Source organism: Carettochelys insculpta, chromosome 6 (genome assembly GCF_033958435.1).
Source record: "Carettochelys insculpta isolate YL-2023 chromosome 6, ASM3395843v1, whole genome shotgun sequence".
NCBI classification, from domain to species: Eukaryota; Metazoa; Chordata; order Testudines; family Carettochelyidae; genus Carettochelys; species Carettochelys insculpta.
In genome coordinates this window covers 111,600,060-111,609,804 of record NC_134142.1, presented here as the reverse complement: position 1 = coordinate 111,609,804, position 9,745 = coordinate 111,600,060, and positions in this window count along the sequence as shown.

The window sequence follows — 9,745 nt, the reverse complement described above, 5'->3', positions numbered from 1 at the left end:
CATAATCCTATTAGAGGAAGGAGCTGCTATCCATAATGATTCTATAGAACAATTTGATTCATTTAGGATTTTTACTTCATTTGAGGCTATATTATCTTTCACATATAGTACTACTCCACCACCCGCACAACTGTTTCTGTCTTTCCGATATATTTGATATCCTGGGATGATTGTGTCCTACTGATTGTCTGTGATGCCTATTATGTCAATCTCCTCCTTTGATATGAGGTACTCCAGTTCACCTATCTTATTAGACAGAATTCTAGCATTTGTGTAAAAGCACTTTAAAAAAATACCACTATCTATATGTCTGCCCTTCACTGATGCGTTGGATTTTTTTTTATATGTGACTGTTTCTCATCTGATCTGGCCCATACTTTACCACCTCCCATCTTCTCTTTCTGACTGAGTTCTAGGGAATCTCTATCGATGGAGTCTTGTGTAAGAGAAGTCTCCGTCCGATCCACGTGCTCCCCTGCACCAATTGGCTTTCCCCCATCTCTTAGTTTAAAAACTGCTCTATGACCTTTTTAATGTTTAATGCCAGCAGTCTGGATCCACCTTGTTTTAGGTGGAGCCCATGGTTCCTGTATAGGCTCCCCCTACCTCAAAAGTATCCCCAGTTCCTAATAAATCTAAACCCTTCCTCCCTACACCATCATCTCATCCACGCATTGAAACTCTGAAACTCTGCCTGTCTACCTGGCCCTGCGCGTGGAACTGGAAGCATTTCTGAGAATGCCACCATAGAGGTCCTGGATTTCAGCCTCCTTCCTAGCAACCTAAATTTGGCTTCCAGGACATCTCTCCTACCCTTCCCTATGTCATTGGTACCTACATGTACCACGACCACCGGCTCCTCCCCAGCACTGCATATAAGTCTATCTAGATGCCTCGAAAGATCCGCAACCTTAGCACCAGGCAGGCAAGTCACCATATGGTTCTCCCGGTCATCACAAACCGAACTATCTATACTTCTAATGATTGAATCCCCCACTACTAACACCTGCCTCTTCCTAACAATTAGTGTTTCCTCCCCCGGAGAGGTATCCTTGGTGCGAGAGGATAACATAGCACCCTCTGGAAGGAGGGTCCCAACTATGGGATGGTTTCCCTCTGCTCCCATTGACTGCTCTCCTTCCCCGAGCTTTTCATCCTCCTTACCAGCATCAGGGCTGTCAGACTGGAGGTGGGACAGCCCTACTATGTCCCGGAAAGCCTCATCAACATAGCTCTCTGTTGTGATCTGATGACTGGTATTTGAGCAAGCCAGTGGCTATCTTTATGCAGATACAGTCACAATGTAACCTTATAGTCATGCTCTTTGCAGATAACCCTCTCTGTTGCTACACTAAATTAATTAAGCACCCTTCATTTTCCCAACTGCTGTGGCTATTTTGCTGCTGAAACAAGGTGATTGAATTTCATCCTCAGTTTCAATACAGGTCACTGGTGCTCAGGCTGAGCTGAATTGTTTCTGATGTGCACTGAATATAACAGAGGCATGATGGCGAGACAATGCATTTTCTGTTTTAATTTCTGCAGGACCATATACATCAGCAACAAGGTTCTCTCCTGACCTTACAGGGCCTATATCACATGGGTAAGCCCAATGATCTACCAGGAGATACTTTGCTTTTTCGCTTCCATGCTGTGCAACCATGTCAAAGCCTTGAAAAGTAACATAAATCATCCTTCCGTTTTCCCTAAAGTAAAATACGCCACACAGAGAAGCTAGCAGGAGATATGTTTAACTGACTTTCTATATTATGAGCTGTTTCAAACCAAGGATTAAAAATGACAAGTATTTAAAACTAAATTTAAAGTTACCCCACAGGTTTTCATTGTCATAAAGAAGATTTATCACTGTTATTTTGGCACCAGCGTGGGGAGTGTTTCGGAGATATGCATCCATGATTTTATCATTTGGAAATGCACTGGTTAGGATTAATAAAAATAGCTTCTTAGCTTCAGCAACAAGTATAAAAATTACAAAGGCTCTCAATCCTCTTGCTTCAGGGCATTAGCTGGTTTCCTTAATTCAGCTGGCAAAACATCCTCCATCAGCATGGGGAAAAAATCACAGATGCATTATGGATTTTTTTCACCCATGTCAAAGTCATCAGCTATAGACCACTGTCAGAGGCAGATAACAGACAAGACAGAGCTTTCCCTGTAAGGGAATTATTTTCGTTCTGTTAATACAATTCAAAACAGATGTTAAAATATCTAATTAGATCCAGTACCTGTATGCATCCAGGCAACTTGACCCATCTAACAACCAAAAGTTGCAGCTTCAAGAAGATAAATGGTAAGAGCCCTAACAATTTTAAATGATATCCACTAATTCATATACTTTACTGTTCCCACCACTTGACCTGCAATATCATATTACATACCTAAGGATCTGGAAGCCAAACAGATACTATACAATAGTCAAGTTGTTTTTGTTGATTTTTAATTGTCCAAACTAAAAATACAGCAAAAACTAAGGAATGATCATAAGAAGTGACAAGTACCCTGGATTTAAAGATTCCATTATTGAATCACCTAATGTGTTAAGATGACACCAATTTAAGTGTACAATATATTAACAGAATACCTTTTATGTAAAGCACTTTATGAATGAAAAATGAGTATTACTAACCTCAGTTGTTTTCTAACTAGAAAAGTAGATACTACCTATGTCACTTGGGGATTTGCAGTCCAATTGAAGCAAAATGTAAATTTCCTATGGCAGCTGCAGCAGAAAAGTGGAAATATCAGTGCTTTATTATTTATTTCCAGTCACCTGATCCCCTGCAGTGGTAGTGTAGACATGATATTAAAGTCTTCTAGCAGCAAAAGTCATGATTATGGTTTGGGAGGTCATGTCTACAACACCACTTACAATAGCAAAACTTATGTTGCTCACGGGTATGAAAAAACACACCAAGGGCGTGTCTACACTAGCCCCAAACTTCGAAATGGCCATGCAAATGGCCATTTCGAAGTTTACTAATGAAGCGCTGAAATGCATATTCAGCGCTTCATTAGCATGCGAGCGGCCGCAGCGCTTCAAAATTGACGCGGCTCGCCGCCGTGCGGGTCATCCCGACGGGGCTCCTTTTCGAAAGGACTCCGCCTACTTCGAATTCCCCTTATTCCCATCTGCTCATGGGAATAAGGGGACTTCGAAGTAGGCAGGGTCCTTTCGAAAAGGAGCCCCGTTGCGGCGAGCCACGCGGTGGCGAGCCGCATCAATTTCGAATCGCCATGGCTGCCCGTATGCTAATGAAGCGCTGAATATGCATTTCAGTGCTTCATTAGTAAACTTCGAAATCTGCTCATGGGTATAAGGGGACTTCGAAGTAGGCGGGGTCCTTTCGAAAAGAAGCCCCATCGGGACGAGCCGCGCGGTGGCGAGCTGCGTCAATTTCGAAGAGCCGCGGCTGCTGGCATGCTAATGAAGTGCTGAATACACATTTCAGCGCTTCATTAGTAAACTTCAAAATGGCCATTTGAATGGCCATTTCGAAGTTTGGGGCTAGTGTAGATGTAGCCCAAGTGACAAAGGTTTAACCAGCACAAGAGACAGTATACATAGCACTATGTTGGTTGGAGAAGCTCTCTGAGGGTAGTTTGAATAATGTCAATGGGAGAACTATCTTCCAGTGTCATTGAGCGGTTCACACAAGAGATCTTACAGAGGCACTGCTCAACCAGTACAGCTATGCCACTGCAAGGTCAAGAGTACTGCATAGAGTAGCTTCAGGTTTTGTCAAGCTCTTTCTGATATCCCTGCAAGAGTATGTTAGTCATATAGAGCCACAGAGTCTGAAAATTCAGAGGTTTTTAACCAACAACCAGAATATTTCAGAGGAGCAATTTCCTTTGCCTTTGTTTCCAACTAATGTGCAACAACAGCATGAAGAATGAGAACGAGTCCAACAATTATATACATTTTGAACAATTTCTTTCACATTAACTAGCTCACTCATGCAGTTCCAGCTACTGTATGTTATAAAAGGTTTTTGGATGCATAGTGCAAACCGAGGATTTCCTAGTGTTGACATATAATCTTGATGTTATTGCACATATGCTTACAGATTTATTTATAGGAGTGGGGAACGTCCTGAGAGATCTCACTGTTTTACAGACTTAATCACAATTGTTACAGCAGTGCTGACACTAATACATCAAGTCATGCAAATATTACAGAAAAGGGGAAAAATAGAGGGAATTCTAAGGCTTTGTCTATAGAAAGGATTTGAAAGTCCAGCTGTCCTGGTGGTTTATATAATTAAAGTGGTATTGTTGGTCATATATCTTATTCTAGGTTCCCTGCTCACAATAAGCTATACCAGCAAAAGAACTTGTTTGCCCATATAACTATATCTACGCTAGTGCTTGTGGTGGAATAGTTACAATAAGTGCAGGGGACAGTGAGAAGAAGGGAGAAATCACCTCCATAACCAACATGATAACTCTGTGACCTAAAACAAAAGTGTACTAGAACAGGGACAAAACCCTAAAATGGTAACTTCTGTAGTGGCCCTGCCCTATCTTCTCAGTCAATGATAGGCCCACCATCAGGTCCATGTAGGGTTCATATTTAGAATTTATAAAAATAATCCTTCAAAAATATCAAATATAATGCCCCTGTAGTTTTTAAAACTCCAGCAAAAGGATTTTTAAAATGAAAATTAAGTGTTTTGTAATATTTGCATCCCAAACATTTCAACATTGTGCTGTTGTATGACATTAAAGAGATCAAAGGGTGAAATGTAAATTTTTAAGTCATTTCTTTTGCTTTTAACATTACTATATTTGTAATTTTAGAAAGGGTTTTTAAAAATAATTTTTGTTTAAAAGTTTGATGTTGAGCCACTAAAAAGCACATGGGCAGTGGGTCCTGGATATCAATTGTGAAGAACATAAGTACAACCCCTCATTCTAATTAGCAATTGTTGAGAAATCTCTTCAGCCTCAGAATGCAGAATGAAAAGTTTACTTACCCTGTGCAGTAATTGAGGTTTTTTAAGATTTTTTTGCAGGCACAGGGACGCAGATTTATGTAAATTGGAGTACCCACAGGGACATGCCTCAAAAAAGAAGGGTTAGTTTTAATATGCTGTACATAGATACTGTTACCATAAAACTTCAAATGAACATTTCTGAATTTGAAATTTGAGAAACTGGCATTTAAAGCCATACTTTGGAACCTAAAAATGGTATCTAAATTCTTAGCTGTGCTGAGCACCTGTCCACTGACTTCACTGGCATTTGTGGGTGATCAGTACTTTTGAAAAGCAAGGCCACTTTTAACTTAAGAATATAAAACGGCCAAACGGTGTCAGACCAATGGTCCCTCTGGTCCATTATCCTATATTCCAACAGTGGCTCATACAAGATACTTCAGCAGAAATGAACAAAACAGAGCAATGTAGTGATCCATCCACTATTACCCTGCTTCTGGCAGTCAGAGGTTTAAGGACACCCAGAGAATGGGGTTATGTCCTTTACACATGGATTCAAGAGCATTAATTTGAACATCCTTCTATGAAAACATTGGCTTAGATGTATAGAAAAAATTCCAGCTTCTTATAAAAAGAATTTTTACACTTGTACTTGCAGTGTTCTTTTTTAGGGTCTTTTCTTGTTTTGTTACCGAACTGTGTTAACATGATACTGAACAGCAGAGATGTAAATGTTTCTGTCTAAAAGAGAAGGAAACAAAGCAGTTTCTGTCATTTGTTACCATTAATCAAATTTTGAAAACAACATGCAGACCTCTACCTTCAGGCTTGCTTATAAAAACCTGATCTGATCAGTGGCTTAGAGTGGAGGAGGGAAGAATTTGCATCCTTTTGCAAAGAATTATTCAGCAAAAGTGAAGTGCTCTGCATCTCTCTCCTGACCTGTTTATCATCGAAACAACACAGTGAGATTGTTCTTAGATATAGTATTGCCATCTCGTGCTCTTAAGCCACACAACCTGCATTTGTAAGTAAAAATACAAGGGGTATTTTTCTTCAGGCTACTAACATCCAGTCGGCCATGTAGAATTTAAAAGATGTACCAATTTACATTAAACTCTTCATATGAATCACCTATGTGAAATTATAACATATCGAATCATAAAATACTAAAACTGGAAGGGACCTCAAGAGGTCATTAAGTCCAGTCCCCTGCCCCCATAGTAGGGCCAACCTCCCCCTATATCATCCCTGTTAGAGATTTATCTATCCTGTTCTTAAATATCTCCAATAATGGAAAATTTAATAACACCCAAGACAATTTATTCCAGTACTTAACCAGCTTGACAGTTAGGAAATTGTCCAACCTAAATCCCACCTCCTTCAATTTAAGCCCATTGCTTCTTGTCCTGTTGTTAGAGGCTAAGGATGATATTTTTTCTCCCTCCTTCTTGTGATACCCTTTTGCGTACTTGAAAGCTACAACCATATTCCCCTTCAGCCTTCTCTTTTCCAAACTAAACAAACCCAATTCTTTTAAATGTTTCTCATAGGTCATGTTTTCTAGACCTTTTAACATTTTAATTGCTCTTCTCTGGACCCCTCCTCCAATTTCTCCACCTTTCCAAAAACGTGATGCCCAGAATTGGACACAGCACTCTAAGAGAGGACTAATCAGCACAGAGTAGGAGAGAAGAATTACTTCTTGGGTCTTGCTCACAATGCTCTTGTTAATGCATCCCAGAGTCATCTTTGTTTTTTTGCAACAATGTCACACTGTCCATTCATAATCAGTCTGTAGTCCACTATGACCCCTAGGTTTCTTTCTGCAGTACTCCATCCTAGGGAGTCCCCTCCCATTTTGTATGTATGAAAATGAATGTTCCTGTCTCAGCGAAGTACTCTGCATTTATCCTTATTGAACTTCATCCTATTTTCCTCCGGCCATTTCCCCAGTTTGTCCAGATCATTTTAAATTCTGACACTATCCTCCAAAGCACTTGCAACCCCTCCCAGCTTGATGTCATCTGCAAACTTGATAAGTGCACTCTTTATGCCATATCTAAATCACTGATGAACATATAATGAGAAAGTCCAATATTGGCATGTCATGTTGACATAACTCAGGAAGCATCCACACACAAAGCACTCTGTAGACAAAGTCTCAACAGAACTTTGCATTTTGCCTGATGATATTATCCCTCAAAAATTTGAGGCATAACAATCTCTGGACAAAGTACTGTCGACAAAAAATGCACCTCTGTCAACAGAGAGGGGCTTCTGGTTGCCTGACAGCCCTCTTTGCAGAGCTGACATTCTGCTTTCGGGCACCGGGGGCAGTGCAGTCTGGCAGTTCTCTGTCGACAGAGCAAATTGTGTATAGGCGCAATCTGTCAACAGATGCTTCTAGTGCAGGCATAGCCTCAGAGTAAACTGCAGACAGCACTACTCTCAAACTACTTGTGCTTCCCCTATGAAATAATGTTTTACAGTGGACCAGACAGGAGGTGGGTACACACAGGTGCACATGAAGTGAGATATAGGCAATATCCCCTAAATAAGGGCTTGGATCAGAGATGCAGCTGCATTTGCTTCCATGAGACTTTGAAGTGTCCTTAAGCATCTCTTTGCATCACATTTTGCTGAGTGTGTTCCAGCCACAGGAGATAGTGTCAATATTTGATGAGCAGCTGAATATGCAGCTGGAGTGCTGCTCCTATGTGTTAGAGAGGACTTACCAAGTTTGAACCTCATGCTGTTCAATGATAGACCACATCAGCCCTTCATAGTGACCCAGCAATTTCCAAGGTTTCCCCACTTTGGAAAAAGTGGCAATGCCTTAAGCTGCACTTAGGTCATGTGCATAAAAGGGGACGGTAGTACATTGGAGCAAGCTGAAGCATGCTTTAATTCAGCTTATAACGTATCTGACTTCCAAAAACGAGTTTGTTCTTTGGAATAAAGGTAATTCCACATTAATGCTTGTGCATGATGGGAAAGAACAAGAGTGAAATGACAAAAGTTTATTAAAATTTCTAAGCTACACGTACACACAAATGCACTTCCACTGAGTATATCTATGACAGGGTTTCTTCACTGATGAAGTGGCTGATGATTAGATAAGCTATTTGGCAATTGAAGTGTCAAAGGTCTCCATAAACAAGGCAATAAATTAAACCAAGCCTGTTTGGAATACTTAATACACATTCCTGCTGGTTCCAGGGACAGAGTTCCCATAATATTAAGAATTCAGTCTGTTTACTTCACCTGAAAAAGGTTCAGAAGTGACTGTTATATTACATATGTAACTTCATAAGGGAAAATGTCAGTACTAAACATATTTTTAATTAGGCAGAGAAAAAACATAATATTTAAGCCAGATAAATTCAAATGATAAATTTAGCATAATTCTATTTTTAAATGGTGTTACAATAGTTAATCTCTCTCAAACTAACAAAGCAATTGGTGGATACTCTCTTTACATCTTTAAATCAAGACTGGATGACTTTCTGAAAGATCTTCTGTACCCAAAGCAAGTTATGCTTTAGTGACACTAGTTACTGAATTCTAGACAGACGTGCCTATCTCCTTCTGTGACTCCCAGCCATGAAATATTAGTCCCTCCAGGGTTAGGTGGCAGCTGAGCAGGGGTATTAAGGATCTAAATTTTAAGTAGTTAGGCACCTAAATTCCTTTGTGACTAACCCTGACTCATGAATTGCAAGAAGTCCTTCCTTTGGGCTATGGGATGCAGTCAAACTACTATATTTTTACAAGAATTTTGCAGGTCTGGCCTAATGGTACACCAACATTCAAACGTCTGGCTCAGTTTCTGGTGTTTGGTTTTGACACCAAGGTTGCCTGCAAGCGTTACAGAAAGCAAATAAAATGCTTACCTCACACACCAATCTGTGTAGGCTCCTTTAGACATTCATTTCTTACAGTGGGAAGCTCCCTTTGATGAAATTGGATTTAAATAACCACTGATTGTGAAGTGGAATGCTGAGTGGTGAAACAAGAGCTGGAATGCCTATGGAAACTGTAGTTTGGATTTCCTGTTAACCAGTGTGGTGAGACAGAAGTTTAATTTTGCGTCTGGCTTAGTATAACTAATCATACAGTTACTCACCACTAGTTTGGGATGAGTCTGCCCTATTTCTCTGTTTCATCCTAATGCTGGCTTCTTTGCCTTTGACCCACTGAGTCAGGATATTGAAGTTTTTAGTTTTTTCTGTAAAGCATTAGTATGGGGTGCTTATTAAAAGCCAGCAGTAAACAATGAAGTCTAAGAAAGCAAACTATGCAACAATAAAAACAAAACAAATCTGAAGAATCAAAAGCCTGTTGAATTCATATCACAATAACTGTATTTCCTCTGAGGACAGCATGAATTCCATCTTATCAAGATACTTAGAAGTTCCACACAGCAACTCTTTAGCACCGGCCATCAGTGTACCACTGGTCTGTTTTTTCTATCTGCAGTTCCACTGTAAAACAGTATTAAAACCAATATTCGGCATTAAAAGTCCTTGGTTGTAAGAATGTGTGTATATTCTAAAGAGGTAATGTGCTTCAGCTCTGCCGTGTAAATATTGCTCCTGACTCCCAGACCATAGAGCTGTATCAGTACCAACCTAGAAGACTACAGTGGCTCATTCTCCCACAAAATAAGACTATTTCTAGTAACTGATTAATCCAACATGCACTCCCAGTAACTAAATAAGAAATTAGTAGTACTGTAAATCTTGTTTTACACATTTTATATTTTGTCTGATTTGTATTTCAGC